Source organism: Nannospalax galili, unplaced genomic scaffold (genome assembly GCF_000622305.1).
Source record: "Nannospalax galili isolate Female #2095 unplaced genomic scaffold, S.galili_v1.0 scaffold3, whole genome shotgun sequence".
NCBI lineage: Eukaryota > Metazoa > Chordata > Mammalia > Rodentia > Spalacidae > Nannospalax > Nannospalax galili.
Window position 1 is genome coordinate 3036243 of NW_008351466.1, and position 18581 is coordinate 3054823.

The window sequence follows — 18581 nt, forward strand, 5'->3', positions numbered from 1 at the left end:
GTGGATGAACTTTCAGTGAGAGACATCTGGGCACATAAACATAACTTGATAGACTTAATATAGGTGACACAATACGTGAAATCCATTTGGGGGGGTCTATGTAGGGATACAGATGGGGGAGAGGGTATATAGATAATTAGGATGTCTTGTAAGAAGTGCAGAAAACTTCAATAAAAATATACATTGTGGAGGAAAAGGAAACAAATCCTCTTAAATAGATTCTTTTTGTCCCTGGATTGTATTAGATATTATAATTGGTCACAAGTGCAGCAGGTTTGTTTGCATTAACATCACTGAAAAAATGAAGTTAATGTCATTACAGAAGCTACAATGTCACTTGTGGATTGTAATTTTTCAACTTCATTACGCTTTGACAATTTCCTTCATGTATATAATGAAATTTTGGCCATTCTATCCCACCATTACCCTGTCTAACCTCCTCCCTCCCTTACTCAAACAAATCTTCTTCCCAATAATCTTTCTCTTATTTTCATACATATTTTTTGTGTTTTCTGACCAATTGATTTTAATTATGATTGTTAGCAGGAATATGACTGTGGGGAGGGGTTATTGTTTACTGAAGCTTGAACAGCTTACCGTTGACTACAGCACAGAAGAAATTGATTCCCCTTTCCCCTGCAATTATTAACTACAAAAAGCTTTGGGGGGAGGGCTGGATCTCATGAATGCTGACAGGTCCAAAATTGAGTGCAGATTTTGTTTATATAACATCAGATGCTGAATTCATGTGTTCCATGGCTGTGTTATATCCAGAAGACACTGCTTTGCAGGAATCCTCCCCAAACTCTGATTCTTACATTCATTACACCTCCTTTCTGTGGTGTTCTCTATGCCTTGTAATTGTTGGAAGATTTTTCATTTAGGACTGAGCACTCCACAGTAATATATTTTCAGCATTTTGGCCAAGTAAGAATTACTGTTATAACTATCACCCACTATGAAGTGAAGCTTCTTTGACAAAGATTGAGAGCAGCCCTAATCTGGGTTTAACATAGATGTGTAAATGGCAGTTTGAGTGAAGTCCTTTTACCTAAACAGCAGTAGTAGATTTATTCTAGGGCCTATTATCTCCCCAGCCATGAATTCTTTTCCAGGTTTATAATATAAGACATCAATTACCTACGGTGGAACAGGCCTCAAATCTATGCTATTATTACAAAAGTTGACACAGCTTTCCTGGCTGGTAAGGTCTGTAGCATACAAAATCCAGTGCTGGTTAAATCCACTCTAATTGTTTTTTTCCAGTGGCATGCATAGTGCTATACAGCACCATGAAACCTAGTCAACTAGAAGGACGTTCCCTAGTGAGTTCAGGATTGGTTTCTATGGTCTTCAAGGAAAGATTACAATTTTTCAGCAACAGGGTATTACCATGTAGATCTCTTGGGCAAGCAAGAACAATGGCAATAACTTCTATCATAAAATATATTTGTTTTGTTTCATTTCAGTCTGATAGTTTGATATTTGTGGCATTGGCCTTATCTATAATTACTGATATACTTGTACCTGGTGTTTATGTTTACTATAGTTTTCAGCTATTTTAATTTTTCTCTCTTCTCTGTCATAGCCACCTCTAGCCCTTCCTCAATTCCTTTCTCCCTTCCTCCCTTCTCCCATTTTCTCTCACTCCTTCTTTTCAAGATTTTGTTTGGACTTTCTGGAATTCCATTCATTATATTTCTGTTTTTAGCATTTTATAAGTTAGGAAGGTGTTGTCATACAAAAAATAATCTTATTTCTCAATATATGCACATAAAATATTTCCTGTTGCACCTCATTTCATCTTCAAAGTATGAACTCATGGTTGTTTCCTAATTTGGGAAGCATATTGAAGATTTTATTCAAAAGATGGCCCCATGATTGTGAAGGATGTTGGAAAGCAGAACAAGTGTGGAGAAACTTATTCTTGGTACAATATATGCATTATTAGGTAACACACAAAATAGGCCCTTGAGTATTACTTTAACATGTTACTTGACCATCCTGTCATTGTGGGTTATATCAGTGTCATATTATAAGGTCTCCTTTTTCGAACAGTTACCATTTTGCAGTAATCCTATAATGTCCTTTGTAACAACGAGTAATTGAAAATTTATCATGTTATAAAATAATTTTAGCAATTTGTTTTTCCTTAAAAATGATTATGTGCAACCTATTTCCAAAATTTTTTATTCAGGTTTTCAATTTTTCAACCCTAATCATCTAGGGTCATTTAACACTAAGTGATTTACAGATTTTCCTTTTGAAATATGAAGGAATGACATCCAGTACTGACAATAAATTGTTATACATTAATAAAGCTGTCATACTTCATGGTAATTAGACTTACTTTATATTTTTTGTGTTGAGGTGTAATTTACATGACACAGAAATTTATAATATTAAAATAAATAAATCCAGTCATGCACATTAATAATATTGTAAAACCAATTCCTTTATCCCATTTCAAATAACTGCTTTTATTCCCTTCCTAAAGAATCCTTTAAACTCACTAAAACATAATCCTCCTTTCTCCCTATCCTCATGCAACCACCAGCCTATTTTCTGTGTTTATATATTTATGCATTTTGCATACTTAAATGGGATTCATATTTGTGACATTTTGTTTATGTCTTATTTCTTGTAAAATGTTTTGAATAGTTGTTGACATCATGGATTTTATGGAAAATTGTTAAATGGGAGACAATCAGGGTGAGGCAGCTTCAGTGCCTTGGTCCTTATGAAATTAAGCAAAAACTTAATTCATTATAAACAGAAATATAAGTTTAACCAATGAGAAACTGCCAACTAATATGCAAGTGGGCATTTTCCATTTGAATGTCACAGTTGAAAGCATTGTTATAAACAATCAAATATTTTCCCTTTTCCTTGCCTTCACATTCAAACTTCCTTTGGTCTGGAGCTATTTGATTCATGAATTACTATTTTGTTTAATAAGATTTACAATATTTATATGAGCCTCAGTTTATCTTATGGGTGAACACAATTGACCAATATCTTCAGTTATGTCTCCATAATAACTATGAGAGTTTGACAAAAGTCTCAGTGTTAGTTATAAAGGAAGACATGTTATTCTTGGCTGTGACATCTATAAAGTTTGGAGACATGAGAAGTAGAGTCCTCATTAGAGAAAATGTATATCTAAGAAGTGAAGTGAAGAGGATATAAAGTATAAGGGAGAAAGGTAATAGGTTAGAGGTTTGAAAAAGAATAGAGAAAATATTACATATTTATTTGAAAATGTAGAGAGATACAAAAGAACTTTTTCCAACAAGATGCAAGTTGCCACATAGCAATTGTAGACTTAAAATACAAACTTTTGTACATTAAGAGAAAAATGGATTTCTTTTGCATTTTAAAAGTAATTAAATTATTAAGGAAAATTATAATAGAAATGGAAATTTTTAAATTAAAATTTGAAAAACATAATATGAAAAATGAATAAATAACATACAAAAATAGCTATTGTAGTAATTAAGCTGAAATATATATTATGGTCTCAGTCAATGCCTTTTTCTACTTTGCCTTCTCTTTACATTTTCCTTAGTTCTCTGTACAGGATATTGTACAAGTTACATAACTAGCTTCCTGTAATCTGTTTAGCTTCTTCTAGCAGTGGCCAGCTCTGATACAGGTACTGTCCTTTGGTGCATATTCTTTTGAGGAAGTGTTGAGGATCTCTCAGCTTCAGACTTGTCCCCTACAGATTTCTACTTCTCTCCATCATCTGTGATGTGGCTTGGACTTTACTCTTTCAATGTGGTTGCCATATCAGATTCCACCTTATTCTTTCATAGAATTCCAGAGGGTCTCTAGTTCTATGAGGTAATCATGGTGTTCAGATGATTATATGTAATGAGATTTTCCCAAGTTTTGGGTCTGCTACTCTTTAAAGCTGTGTCCAGGGATCTTTGAGGGACTCTTCTTTGTTCATGAGTCCTAGTACACTGAGGTCAGCCCCTTTTGGGTTCTGATATCATCCTGTAGTCCAGTCTATCCCCAGTTCTGTGGTCAGACCACCTGCTCCCTCAGAAAATGAAGGAAGGAGAATGGGGGTGACAATGTTTTCTCCATTTGGATTCTTATACTTTTCATCTACTGCTTGCATAAGTTCAATTGGGGACCAATTTTGTCATTGACTGAGTTCAACCTTTGATTTTGGCTTCCTGCAGCATGAACTTTTGTACTTGACTTAGACTGAGTGGAGTACTAGGATTCTTTGCAGCAGTTTTCTCTAGGGTTATGGGTCTTGGGAACAGAGAAACCTCATGGAATGAAGTTGGCTGCTGAGTACATTAAGGATTTTCATTCTCTACCTCTGCGATAACTGCTACTAGAGACCCAGTTTTTTCAAGTTCTGTGTCTTTTTTTTCTGTTCTATCTTTCACTTACATGGATGTCCCAATTTCTTACTCCATAGGCTGCCCCCATCCACAACCTGCCTTTGCACACCTGAGACCAGCTTTCTATCCTGACTGTCTGCAACCCCAATTTACCTTGAATTACCTAGACCATCCTTATTCCCTGGTAAATCCAATCCCACCCATGGAGCCTTGACTCCCTTACAACCTGAGCAACCACAATCCCCTGGACCCCACATCCCATTCTTCTAGCCTTAATCACAGGCCCACTCTTGCTCTTAACACTCCAGATCTTTGGACTACCTTCTTAACTCTGAAAGGCAGTGAATTTTCTAAACCGTGCCTTGTCCAACCCCCTACATTAGGACCACCTACAGCCTGTCCCACTCCTGCAGCATTAGGTTTCTCTACTCTCTGAAAGGGGCCCAGATATTTGCAGGCTGCCAGAGATTTCTGAATCCAGCCTCCACCTAGCAGGCTTCCCAAACTGTATTGTGCCTGCTGACCCAGAAAGGGATCCACACCTTAGGAGGAAGCCTGAGACCATCTGATTCATATTTGGCTTGGGCCTCTACAGGAACTCATGAGTAGCTGGCCTGAAGCCATCTGGCCCCTCTAATACAAAATCAAGAGAGAACCTGAAACCTAGACCAACCATCTTTTCATACCCAATACAAAAATAGCAAAGACACATCAAGTATACAAACAGAAACAGATTTAAACTCAACAAAAAGAGGCTTGAGTTTCACTCCAGAATCAAAAGCAAAAAATAAATCCACATGCCAAAGTTACAATGAAACAATAATAACATGAAAAACCCAAATAATATGTCCCCACCAAGTACCAATATTCCTACAGAAGAGTTCTACAATGAGAAATGCCTACAGATAACCCAGGACACAGAATTCAAAAAAATAAAAAATAAACATTATCAAAGAGTGAATTTAAAGAACACACAAACAAACCAAAGACCTAAAAGAAGATAGTGATAAACTTCTCACTGAACTCATGAAAGATTTATAAATGTTGAAGCAAACTCAGGCTGAAATGAAGAAGGAAGTGAAACACTCAATAAGCCAATAAGAAATGACAGGAAAAAGCCTTACCAATAGAATGAATAAAATGGAAAACAGAATATCAAGATTAGATGATAAAGTTGACAAATTTGACCACTCAAGCAAAGGTTATGAAAAATTTAATAAAGTACAGGAATGGAATATACAGGAAATGTGGAACACCATGAAAAGACCAAATTTATGCAACATAGGGAGAGAGGAAGAAGAAGAATCTCAGGGTAATGGCATGGACCAGATCTGCAAAAGGACTGTAGAAGAAAATTTCCCAGAATTAAATATAGACACACCCATACAAATACAAGAGGCATATAGAACACCAAATAGGACCAGAAAAGAAACTTCCCACAGCATATCATAATAAAAGCACTAAATGTACAGAACAAAGAGAAAATATTGAAAGTTGTGAAGGCAAAAGAACAAGTCACATATAAAGGAAAATGCATCAGAATTACAGATGACTTTTCAGCGCAAACTATGAAAACCAGAAGAGCCTGGACAAAAGTATTCCCAGTTCTATATGACCACAGATGCCAACCCAGAATACTTTACCCAGAAAATGTGCCTATTATAGTTGAAGGAGAAATGAAAATCTTCCATGACATAAATAGGCTAAAAGAATTCGTGTCCACAAAATCAGGCCTTCAGAGAATTCTTGAAGCAATACAAAGAGCTGAAGAAAGGAATGACTACACACAAAGTGTAACAGAAACAAACTAAATGAAGGTATAAATATAGAAATGCAGTTGGACCAAGAATGTACACAGAAATTAAAATGACAGGAATCAATACACATCTTTCAATAACAATAACTTTAAATATCAATGGACTGAAATCCCCAGTCAAAAGATATAGGCAGGTTGAATGGATTAAGAAAAAAAATCAATCTTTTTATTGTCTATGAAAAAACATTCTCACCTCAAGGACAGGCACTACCTAAGGTGAAAGATGGAAAAAATATTCCAAACAAATGGTACTCAGAAAAAAGCAGGAGTTGAAATTCTAATTCAAACTAAAACTAGTCAGAAGAGATAAAGAGGGCCACTTCATTCTGATCAGAGGAATAAATGACCAAGAAGATATTACAATCATGAACATATGTGCACCAAACTCTGGTGCACTAAAGTTCATAAAAACAATAAGACAAGACCTTAAGACACAGGTTAATCCCAACATAATAATAATAGGGGCCTTCAACACCCCACTGTCTCCATTAGGCTGGCAAACAGGACAAAAAATAAATAGAAAGACATGTGAATTAAGCAGTATCATACATCAAATGGACCTAACAGGTAGCTACTGAATATTCCACCAAAGCACAAAAGAATATACTTTCTATTCATCACTCTTTCTTTCTCTTTGAGAAAATGCCTTTCTTTTTAAATTTTGACTTTCTTCTTCCTTCATTGGCTTACACTGAGGCAGCTTCTTGTGTACCCACTTCCATGAAGGTAGCATAAAATGTGTGCATTCCTTCTAACTATAATTCCCAATGGTTAATTCTTTGGTTTGTGGTTGAGTTTATATATCTTTCACTGTATTTTCTATCCCTGACTCATGATTAATTGAATTCTACTCACAATTATTAACCTTTAGATATTTTTCAATGGATTCTAGTCATGGCTCCAATAATTTGGAATAAATGAGACACAGGTAAGATGATATGTGGTAAATTGTAGGTAATAATATGCATTCATTTCCTTTATGTCCTTAAATGCATACTACAGACTTTTCAAACGTCATGAATTCCAGTTTGCATAGTGATACTTAAAGCATTTGCAAGGGATGCAAGCATCATAACCATGAAGAAAGGTTTTGAATCTGACTTGCCTTGATATTGGAAATGTATTTAATTAATTGTGATTATCTAAATATTAATCTTCATGGGTAAAGTATTGAATAAGCCTGCATAGATCATTCTGAGTTAAAATATTTAATGAAATTACTGTATTTATTTAGGCCTGTAGAGTTTTTAACACAATATTGTATTCCAACTTTTCTCTTTATTTGTAATAATTCCTCTCATCTACATATCTATTATTAAGTCTTATGGTTTGGCAGTTTGGGAAAAACGTTTTTCCTCTTACATTTTTCCTTTACCTCTCAGTCCTAAATTTTCTTTTGTCCTTAATTCTTTTAAATAAACTATTATTTTATTTGTTCAATACAGCAATTCTATTATATCGAGGTATGGTTTATTCCTCAGTGTCTTGTGTGATGTGCTTGATTATGCAGGTTATTCTTTTAAAAAAAGCTTTTAAACATTTATATGTCTCAGTAAGCATGTGTGTGCACTTGCATGTTTGCACAAGTCAAAACATCAAAACGATGATTTGTAAGAGTTGATTGTCTCCCTCTACCATGGGGGTTCTGATAATCAAACTCAAGTCATCAGGCTTGGTGGCAAGTGCCTATACCTGCTGAGCCTTCTGACCTTCTCACTCAGCTATGCAGGTAGTTCTTGAATTTTTAAATTTTCAATTATTCACATCTTAAGTAAATGTATAATTTTAATAATTTCTTACAGTTGGTAAGACAGGTATATGAAGTTTTATGTTGTAATGGCTTAATTCATTCTTAAACTTTATTTTACTGATTTGTTGATTTTTTTTTTGAGAGAAGACCTCCCTTTCTAACGTTGGATGACCTAGAACTCACTATTTTGACCATGCTTCATTTGAATTCACAGAAATTCACTGCCTTTGCCTCCCAAGTGCTGGGATTAAATTTGTTTGTCACTGCGCCAGACAGTGTGATTTTTATTTTATTTTGAGGCAGGAAGGATTGGATATCGGCCAGCATTTTTGAAATATATTCTAAAAATACTAAAGATTCCACTAATATAAAATTTGGATATAGAAACATCTAGAAAATTCCAAATAATAGCTAGGAAAAATTAATTTAATTTATAGGAATCCAAAATTAAAATGTGTTACACTATTCTACTTTGCTTGTTATTTACTTGTCATTCAATTTATGTTAAAATTATGAAAATTGTCTACATTTTCACTGGGTAATGGTAAATAACTAGTCATTGAATTTGATTGCCATTTTGTATTTCCTTCTCTTTGAAGATTCTAAATCAGAACAAACCATACTTTCTTCATTCTTAGATTCCTCCAAGTTAAATATATCAAACAGATATCTAAGTTGATTGTTCTTAATACGATAGGAAGGAAAAGAATTCATTATATGTAAGTGTTTTTGTTTTGTGATCTTTTCATTTCTTTCTAGTTATCCCAGTTGTAGGCGGTTGAAGTGATAGTTAAGTACTAAACCTACCAATTACTTGGCTTTTGGGGGAAACTGAAGAAAAGTTTTTTGGTGTCACTGGGAAGATATACACCAGAATTGTTGTCAGTGTAGGTTAGAAATTTGAGAACATTTCTTAGAATTCTGAAATAATCTTTTAGCCATTTAAAAGTATCATTAAGAGTTTGATAAAATCTGTAGACCTTAAAATGTTTTCAAACTCCATGCAATATCATCCAGAATTAGAGATCAGTTTCACATCGTTTTCGTTTATGAACCAAACACAGAAATATAACTACTTTTAAAAGAAAACTGTTATAGATATTTGACACAGCTTATTTTATCCTATTTCTTGAAATTCTTTTCTATTAGATCTGATTTTTAAATTAGTTAGAAATTTGAGTTCATTCTAATTAATCGACAGGACTCCCAATTCTGCTTCGGGTATATGCTACTTTCAGTTACATAAAGTTATTCGGTAGAATGAGTTAATGATTGTTATTTTACTATACTATAAATTCGCATATATTTAGCATTGATTCTGAATATATAAGCAAATAACTTGTTCTTCATTTTTGTGTATTGATAAAAGAAAATATGTTTATTAGAATCACTCTAATTTTGAGAATTTGGATTAAGACTGTTTGGAGCTTCAAATTTTCTCATCTCTGTGAACTTAGAATTTTTTCAAATTTATAGCAAATACAAATTTCAAATCATGGACAAATTTCTATAATACCGCTATTAAAAATAGAATATTTGTACCTAGGCAAGTTGGTATACATCTTTAATCCCAGAACGCTGGACTCAGAAGGAAACAAATCTTTGTGAGTTTGAGGAGGCTTAGACAACATAATCAGTTCCAGGCCAGCAGAGGAATATAGTGCAACTTTGTCTAAATATAATAATGATAATAATAATAATAATAATTACTCATGAACATTCTTGAAGGACACAGTTGAAAATTTGTAGACTCATTCAAAATAATGTTTATTTAATATATTTGTTTATAAAAGTCTTTGCTTGTTGACAATGTTTACAATTAATTATCTTAAATTTTATTTCCTTTGTGTTTGAAATAGATAATATATTGCTACTACAGTGTATAGCAGCTCTAAAATGGATCATTTAAAAGTACTTATTACAGAAAATAGGATGTAGGTAAACAAATTATCATTATCAGATCACTAAAAATATATAAATGTATAGTCATAAATTGAACTAAATTTCCACAAATTGTAGAATAATCATGCTAAATGAAGACAGATAACATTCATTTGCTACAAACAGGAGTTACCTGAACGAATGCTTAGTGATAGCTCTATGCTAGCCTTGCCATATCAAGTAATTATCTATAAACCACATCACACCAAGAAAATATACAAATGCTATTTTGTATTATTTTTATGGGCAAGTGCTACTCTCAATCTAAATTTTTAAATATTTTATTTATTATTTTTATTTTTTATGTGTATGAATGTATTGCCTGCATGTATGTCAGTGCACCCGTGTCATGCAATGCTGTGGAGGTCAGAAGAGGGCTTCAGATTCCCCCGGACCTGGAGTTAAGGGCGGTTTGTAGCCTCCATGTGGGTGCTGGGACTTGAACCCAGGTCATCTGCAAGAGCAGTCAGTGCTCTTAAGCATTAAGCCATCTCTCTAGCCCCTTAACTTTTTATTGAAGTTTTCTACATTTCATACAAAGGTTATTAATGAAATTTAGACAATCTCTGCCATCCATGCACCAGTCCCCCAACAGACATCATGTAGCCCACCATATATGTTGTCTTATCCAGTCAACCATTTGTACACAGATGTTTTTCAATGGAAATTCCTCCACTGGAGTTTAGTCAGCCTATCTAGAGATCTTACATAAGGCATATTCTCCTTCACCAAGTAGTAATCAATCTCCAATAGTTCTCAGTCTAGGGTTGGCCCACCATCCATTTCTTTCTTTCCACTCTGGGCCCTTGTCTGATTGAGTTGGCATGGGTCCTGTGCTGAAGGCCAACATTGCCACAAATTCACATGTATAAGCGTCCAGTGAAATGAAAGCTTCTGCTTCCCTATGTTCTTGAACCAGCCTTGGCTCTTACACTCTTACCGCTCCCTCTTCCACTATGTTCACTGAGCAATGGGTTTGTAAGTTTTAATATGGAAATCCTATCTAGGGACACGCACTCTTGTATTTTCTTATTGTTTAAAACCTGGCCAGTTGTGACCTTCTGTGTACATCTCACTCTGTTGTATAAAGAAGCTTCAATGATCAGAGTTGAAGGATGTATTAGTTTTCTCCCTACCCCTCTCATTCCACTATGTTCCATGAACCTTATGTGTAGTGGTTGAACTGTAGATGTGTCACCTAGGGCTGGGTATCTCTCAGCAATATATTCTCTGCTTCTGACCACTAGTGGAATTCTGCAGTAGCCTCCTTCTGTTGCAAAAATAAGTATCTTTGAAATGTGGTATATGGATTGCTTGTTTAAACATAACAATATCTCCTGGGTCCAAGGCTGACAGGAGAGAACGTGGCAGTGAGCAAGAGAAATGGAGTAGAAACCTGGTCTGGGGGATCTGACTTACCAGAGTCCTAGGTAGGCAGGTCTGTCCAGCCAATTGGGATTCAGGGACGATGGGAGTGGGCACACAGCATCAGAAGAGACTTAGAAATCTGTGCTAGAGTATTTAGCTAGTAGTGATTGGAAAGCTAGTCCAGAGATCTGGGGCAGAGGATTTGGAGCCCGTTTGGGTTCATATTTGGCAGGGGACCTCAATCCTTTTCAATAAAATATTTTATTAATTTTGGTATCATACATTATTTTACGTTCGTTATTTCTACCCCTCCCAATACTCCTCTGTTCTGGATAGCTTTAGTTGTCAGCTTGATACACCTTGACAGAGGGAGCCTCAATTGGGGAATTTCCTCCATTGGACTGGCCTGTGGCCATGTCTGTGGGAAGAGACCAAAACCACTGAAGTTAAACCCTTGTTTTACTGAGACAACTGATGCTGGTTAGCTAAAGCTGAAAAATTGGCTGTAAGTAAAAAGAGACCAGGATCACTGCAACAAAATCTTCTGAGAAGCATTTCCTCTGGGTCAGTACACAGCATCTGTGGTCCAGAGACAACCCAAGCCTCCATCTCAAGGAGGAAGTGAGCCTTGGCAATGTGTAAGTCTCCTACATGGTTCTGGTGTTGAAGGTATGAAGGGGTCACAGAGAGTAGCTGAGGATTGGCACTGTGAGAGGCCAGGTAAGGCCACTGCTAAGTGTAGCCTCAGTTGCATTAAAGACCCCCAGGATTAAAGGAGCCATGGAGAGAATCTGAGGCTTTGCACCTTGAGAGACCAGAAGAGTCCACTGGTGAAAGTGCAGTCTCAGTTTCAGTGGAGATCCCAGATTTTGGAGATATCAGGACCATGAGACGGCCACCAAAGGCAGCAGCAAGTGTGGAATGGAGTCAATTTGGGTCTTTGACATGAGATGTGTGCTGTGGATGGAATAATCAGAGAAGTGGAATTTCTAAAGCACCTTGGACCCAGAAGTGAGTGAATCCCAGTTGTGCAGTCTTGAGCTATCTTGCTGGACTTGGGTTTTGCTTAGGTGTGCCCAATTTTTCCCCTGTGAAATAAGACAGGACTTGTTTGGAATTTTATGGGAGCACACACTTAAGAGATTTTTTAAGAGAGTGAACTTGTGTTTGGATTTTTTAAGGACTGTGGGACTTCTAAGGCTGTACTGTCTTATGTTGTGATATTATTGACATCATATCTTAAGGACAAGAAATGGAAAGGTTGTTCATGAATAATGATGTGTTTGTATGTCAAGTTGACAAGGGGTCAGTTGTGCTGGATAGCTTTAGTAATCTTGACACACCTTAGTAGAGGGACTCTCATTTGGGGAATTGCCTCCATGGGACTGGCCTGTAGCCATGTCTATGGAATATTTTCTTGATTTTTGAGTGATGTGGGAAGGCCCAGACAACTGTGAGCTGTATCAGGCCTGGGCAGTTTGTTCTGTATTATATAAGAAAGCAAGCTACGCATGGTCCTGTGGCGCAAACCAGTAAGCAGCATTCCTCCATGGCCTGTGCTCCAGCTCCTGCCTCTCAGTTCCTGCCTGTGATGGCTAATCCTGGGTGTCAACTTGATTGGATCTGGGATTACCTGAAATGAAAGAGATCTTGATTGGATCGTCTAAAGCCAGAAGACACACCCTAAATGTGGGTGTTACCTTCTGATGGCAGCCAGTATAAAAGACCAAGTCAGAGGAGAACGCCAGGCTTCTTGCGGCTTGCCTTCTCTCTCGCTGGTGAGTTCATTTTGCTGCTGTAGACTGAAGACTAGCTTATCTTTTGGAATTTGTCATATCTTCAGTTCCCATTCAGGTCTGCTGAGACATTCATCCTTTTGGACTGAGCGACTATGGATTCTCAGTGTCTCCAGTGTGGTGCAGCCATTGTTGGACTACTCAGACTCTATCCTGTGAGCTAAGCTGATAAATATGTATATATATGTATTCATTCTACCGGTGTTCTGTTTCTTTAGAGAACCCTGACTAATACACTGCCCTCACTTCTTACCTTAGACCCTCTGTATTTTGTCACAGCAATTGAGTGACAAACTAGAACACCCTCCCACTCCTCCAATGCCCCCCTCACACTCAGTATCAATTTCTTATCCTCATCTTTATTCTTTTATCTTTGATTAACATTGTTTTATATACATGCATTTATTTATAAATATACATTGATGAATACCCACACATACATAAGCATAATGTAATGTCACTGCATAGAAATATAATGCACTGACTCCTCTTTGTGGTGCTTGTGGTGGGCCTAATCACTCTCAAGCAACTAAAGTCATTTCTAACTGGAGAGATAGAGTCTTCTTTAATATTTGTGTTATGTGGCATCAAATATACTATTATAGGTGTGAGTACTAAAATATATTCAACTATGACCAATTGATGAATAAAAACAGAGCCTATAATCTTCTACATCAAATGAAAAAGCCTGTTTCTTTTAATAATTGTGCTTCCTTCAGCATACTATAAGAATTAAATATAATTTTTCTTAATTTTAAGTTAATTTTAACAAGTTTATATATTTTAGCTCAGTTTCATTAATTTACTGATAAGAATGTATGGTCACTTTATTAGGTGCTATTTTTTTGAGGAGATAAAATTATATAGCTACAACCTTTATAGAATTGAGAGTTAGAATGGTAAAACAAGATAAATGTGAAGATCAGTGGTAAAATCAAGCACCAGGATATGAAAATGTTGCCAGACAGTGTCAGAAATAGATAGTAAATATGAAAGTTTAGTGGAAAGTATCCTGCCTGTGGGTAAAGACTCAGAAAAGTTTCTCATTATAATGACTGACGGTGAATGCAATGACTCATAAGGCTTAAGATGCAGAATAAGTGATAGCTGAGTGATCAGCACTAAAGAGGACATTTTAAGCACCACCCTAACAGCTCAGAGAATATTTCAGAAGAGGAGGTAGAAAGATTATGAGTCAAAAGATAAAAAGAAAGGCCACAAACTCTTATCTTCTGGGAATGGAACAGCATTGCAAACAAGGTAAAACAGAAGCACTGGGCCTGAACAAGAGACTGTCAAAAGTGAGTTATAGATTTGGGAGGAAAGGGCTCACAAGGCCCTACCTCCCATTCTGAAATAAAGACAACTGATGAATACTAGGGGAAGGGCAGTAATTGTCACCAGTTATGAGTCATTTTTGGTCCTACCTGGTTCCAATAGATTGACTCCCTTGGGTGCACAGAGAGCCTTTGTTAAACTCAATAAGTTACAAAGTAAAAACAAAAGACAAGAATGTGGGAAAGAAATGTTTACAGAGGAGATAAAGTGTTGAGCAGGGCAGGAGGGAGATAAGAGAGAGTGGGGGTGAAAATAATCAGAATACATTATATAGATTTAAAATACTGTCAATGAACAAATTTAAGAAAAGTTATAAAAAATAATGACTACTAAAAAGATTTTGCCTTCTCTCTCCTACTAGCTGTGGAACACAGTGTGTCAGGATTAAAAAAAATGTAGGAAGGAGCCTGGAAGAGAAGGTGTCACAATTTTAAACTAATCTAAATAACTTAAGGTTACGTCAGTAAGAGATGATTCATTCAGGACAGAAGCTTTAAAGATCTTTTACCAATCTGTCTACAGACTGGGTAGACTTTCAACATCTCATTGTGATTAAGATACACCTCGACTAGAAAGGAGATAACCCCACTGAAGCAGTTCTGGAGTAAAGTGATGTAAGTGACCGGCAGAAGACTGTTCAGTACTGACTAGTCCTCCCTTCATTCTTCCTTCCTGACTCCCTTGAGAAGCTAGATTTCTATCATCTTTAGAGATGAACATGAGATACAAGCCTCTAGTGATGTGAAAGAGCAATGGTAGGAGGGGGAAGAAATCTCCACTTAAATGAAACAGCTGGGATTGAAGCAAGTTTATCTTTGCTGTTTAGTGATAATGAATTAAATTTGGAAGAGAAGAAAAGTATTTGTCAGTGAAATATTCCATCTGCAGGAAATTTTTCAGGGAATTTCCTGAGTTATGAAAAGTTCAAGTTAAGCCAGGCGTGGTGGCACATGCCTTTAATCCCAGCACTAAGGAGCCAGAGTCAGGCGGATCTCTGTGAGTTCAAGGGCAGCCTGGTCTACATAGTGCGTTCCAGGACAGCTGGGGCTACAGGGAGACCCTGTCTCAAAAAGACCAAAAAAAAAAAAAGAAAAAAAAGAAAAAAAGAAAAGAAAATCAGTCTATTATAATTTGTTTTATGATTCAACTATTATAAAATCCACAAGCAATAGTTCAGACATGGGGTGCTATCCTCACCCACGGATCATAATTGTCATGTCCATTGAAAAACATCTCCTTCCAAAAGAACACAGTTGCCAGTATCTGATAATCTGCAAGCAGCTCAGGACCTTTGAAATACTGGGTAGCAACTCAGACATTATATTCTTGGTTAGGATGGCAAAACTCAGTTAAATCTCAGTCTATTAGTTGTAGCTTACTGTGCTCATAATTGATCATGACACAATGGTGTGTCACATCTCTGGGCTCATGCTGAGACACTTATCCTGGGCCTTCAGGATTTCATACATGTAAAATTGAATTTCTTAGTCTGATAATGTCTGCTATAATTGCTTGAAGTCTATGTTATTAACATGTTTAAAAATCAACACGGGGGGCTGGAGAGATGGCTCAGCAGTTAAGAGCACTGACTGCTCTTGCAAGGGACCCGGGTTCGATTCCCAGCACCCACATTGTGGCTATGAACCATCCTTAACTCCAGTTCCAGGGGAATTCAAAGCCCTTTTCTGACCTCTGCAGCATTTCAGGACATGGGTTCACTCACATACATGCAGGTAATACACTCATACATGTAAAATAATAAAAATAAATAAAATATATTTTTAAAAATCAAGGCATGGGTTTATGACACAGGGTATTTTACAATGTCTGCCAGTGTGATGATGTTGGGACCACTTCTCAAATTCTCTGAAATCTATATTTTGTGCTTAATTTTCTTCTTTCATTACTGGGTGAATAATTTTAACAACTTTTTCATTATTTGTGACGTTGACAGCTTCAAACACTTCACTGTATTTACCTTGCCCGGTTTTCTTTTTTTTTCTCTCTCTCATTTTTTTAAATTACAGAGCTTTTGTACATTTCATGTAGCAGTTGTTTATGAAATTTAGACCCCCTCCCAATCCATACCCCTCAAACCCTCATTATACATACTAAGTCCTATCCAGTCAAGTATTTGTACCTTGATGTCTTTCAGTGCAAATTCATCCACTGGAGTCTAGTCAGCCTATCTAGTGGTCTTAAGTAAGGCATATTTTCCTTCACCCATTAGTAATCAGCCTCCAGTAGTTCTCAGTCTAGGGCCAGCCTACCACCCATTTCTCTCACTATACTCTTAGCCCTTGTCTGATTGAGTTGGCATGGGTCCTGTGCTTGATGCCACCATTGCCACAAGTTCACATGTGCAAGCTTCCAGTGACCTGAAAGGCTCTGCTTCCCTATGTTCATGAACCAGCCTTAGCTCATACAATCTTTGTGTCCCTTCTTATGCAATGCTCCATGAGTTGTAAGTGGGTGAGATTTAATATAGGAGTTGTATCCAAGGACATACACTCTTCAATCTCTTATTCTATAAAATTTGGCCAGTTTGGGCCTTCTGTTTGCATCGAACTCTGTTGTACAAGGAAGTTTCACTGGTGAGAGTTGAGGATGCATTAGTTTTCCCTCTACCCCTTGTTCTGCTGTGTTCCATAAGCCTTAGGTGTAGAGGTTCAACTGTAGATATGCCACCTCAGATTGAGCAGCTCTTAGATGTATATTCACTGTATCTAACCAGCTGTGGGATTCTGCAGTAACTTCCATCTGTTGTATAGAGAAGTTTCTTTGATGAGTGATGTACAGTATGCTTGTCTGTAAATATAAGAATCCATATTTAGCATATGGTAAAAAAATCATTTATCTAGGGATATGACAGAGATAGAGTTTTCTCTAGGATCTGTGTCCTCTATAGTCATATGCATTTGGCTGTTTTTACAATGTAACCCATAAGTTCACTCCTACTGAGAGACATTAAGTCTAATTAGATAGTTATGGATTACCCCCCCATGCAACAGTGCCACTACTACACCAACAAAGATAGTTTGCTGTGTCAGTGGTTATGGTTTTTAGACATTAGGATGGGGTTGGACCATTGATTGATTTTCTTTCTTTGAAGTTTGCATATTATCATCTTGCATTATGAGGGCCAAACTTCAGGAAGGAGGCTTCCAGTTTAGGAGCTCCATTGCTCCAAGACCTGTATTCAAACTATGTCCCGTCTTCACAAGAAGGGTCTTACCTTCTAGTTTGGGGAGATAAGCAAAAGCTCTGGCATAGCCTGTGTTATTTTGGTATTATTTTGGACCATTCTTATCAACTATTATAAGGGAATGTTTTTCAGTTTTCTTTGAATTGACCATTTTGAAGTCAGTTACCAGGAAAAATTTATTGCTTTAAAAAATGTCTATGTGAGTTTCATGCTAGGAACTCCTAAAAGTTAACAGGTGTTGTGGACACATTGGATTCATTTGAAGTTTGGTACTTTCTTTTCCTCCTTCTTTCCCCTTTCCTCAGATGCCATCCAGTGAGAAGACCTACTTGTCAAAGTTTTAAATGTATCTGAGAGGCAGAAGCAGAGCCACTGTGCACTAAATTTTCCCCTCCCCCTGAGAAACCCATGCTCACTCAGGGTCTTGCCATTCTACCATGGACTGACAAAACTCAGAATCCTTTCTATTTGGGTTTTGCATAGTTTATGACATCTTGGAAAGGGTGACTTACAAAGGCATGAATTCTCATAGGATTTTTTTCTTCCTCATATTTAAAATGCGGACACCATCAGTGCACCTGGCTGGCGGTCTCTGCCAGCTCTTTGCGCTCTGTCTCACTGCAGTTCGCAGCTCCATTCCCTCTGTCCAATATGGCAACGGCTCCACCCCGTTTTCCTTTGTGCTCTGTGTTTCTCAGCATCTCTCAGCTTTGGTCTCTAGACCCAACCACATTCAGTTCTAGCTTTTTGGAGGATGCCTATCGAACAATGACTATCTCCAGTGAACAAAAATGGTAGACAAAAGAGCCAGTATTAGAATTCTTTGCTGTAAATAAACTTTTACTTACTTTTATTACTTTTATTTATCCAGAAAATATAATAAAATAAAGCAAAACCAATAAAGAGAATGATAATCTCTAAAGAATCTACTAGATTCTACCAGCTGACTGCAAACCAAACTAAAAGATCTCATCCAGGAACTCTACAAATCTGCATGGAAAGG

The 18581-nt window shown here is 36.7% G+C and overlaps 1 pseudogene; it reads right to left on the reverse strand.

The window, feature by feature from the left end:
* Positions 1-15546: 15546 nt before the first annotated feature.
* Positions 15547-18279, reverse strand: LOC108491559 (annotated as a pseudogene).
* Positions 18280-18581: the final 302 nt, after the last annotated feature.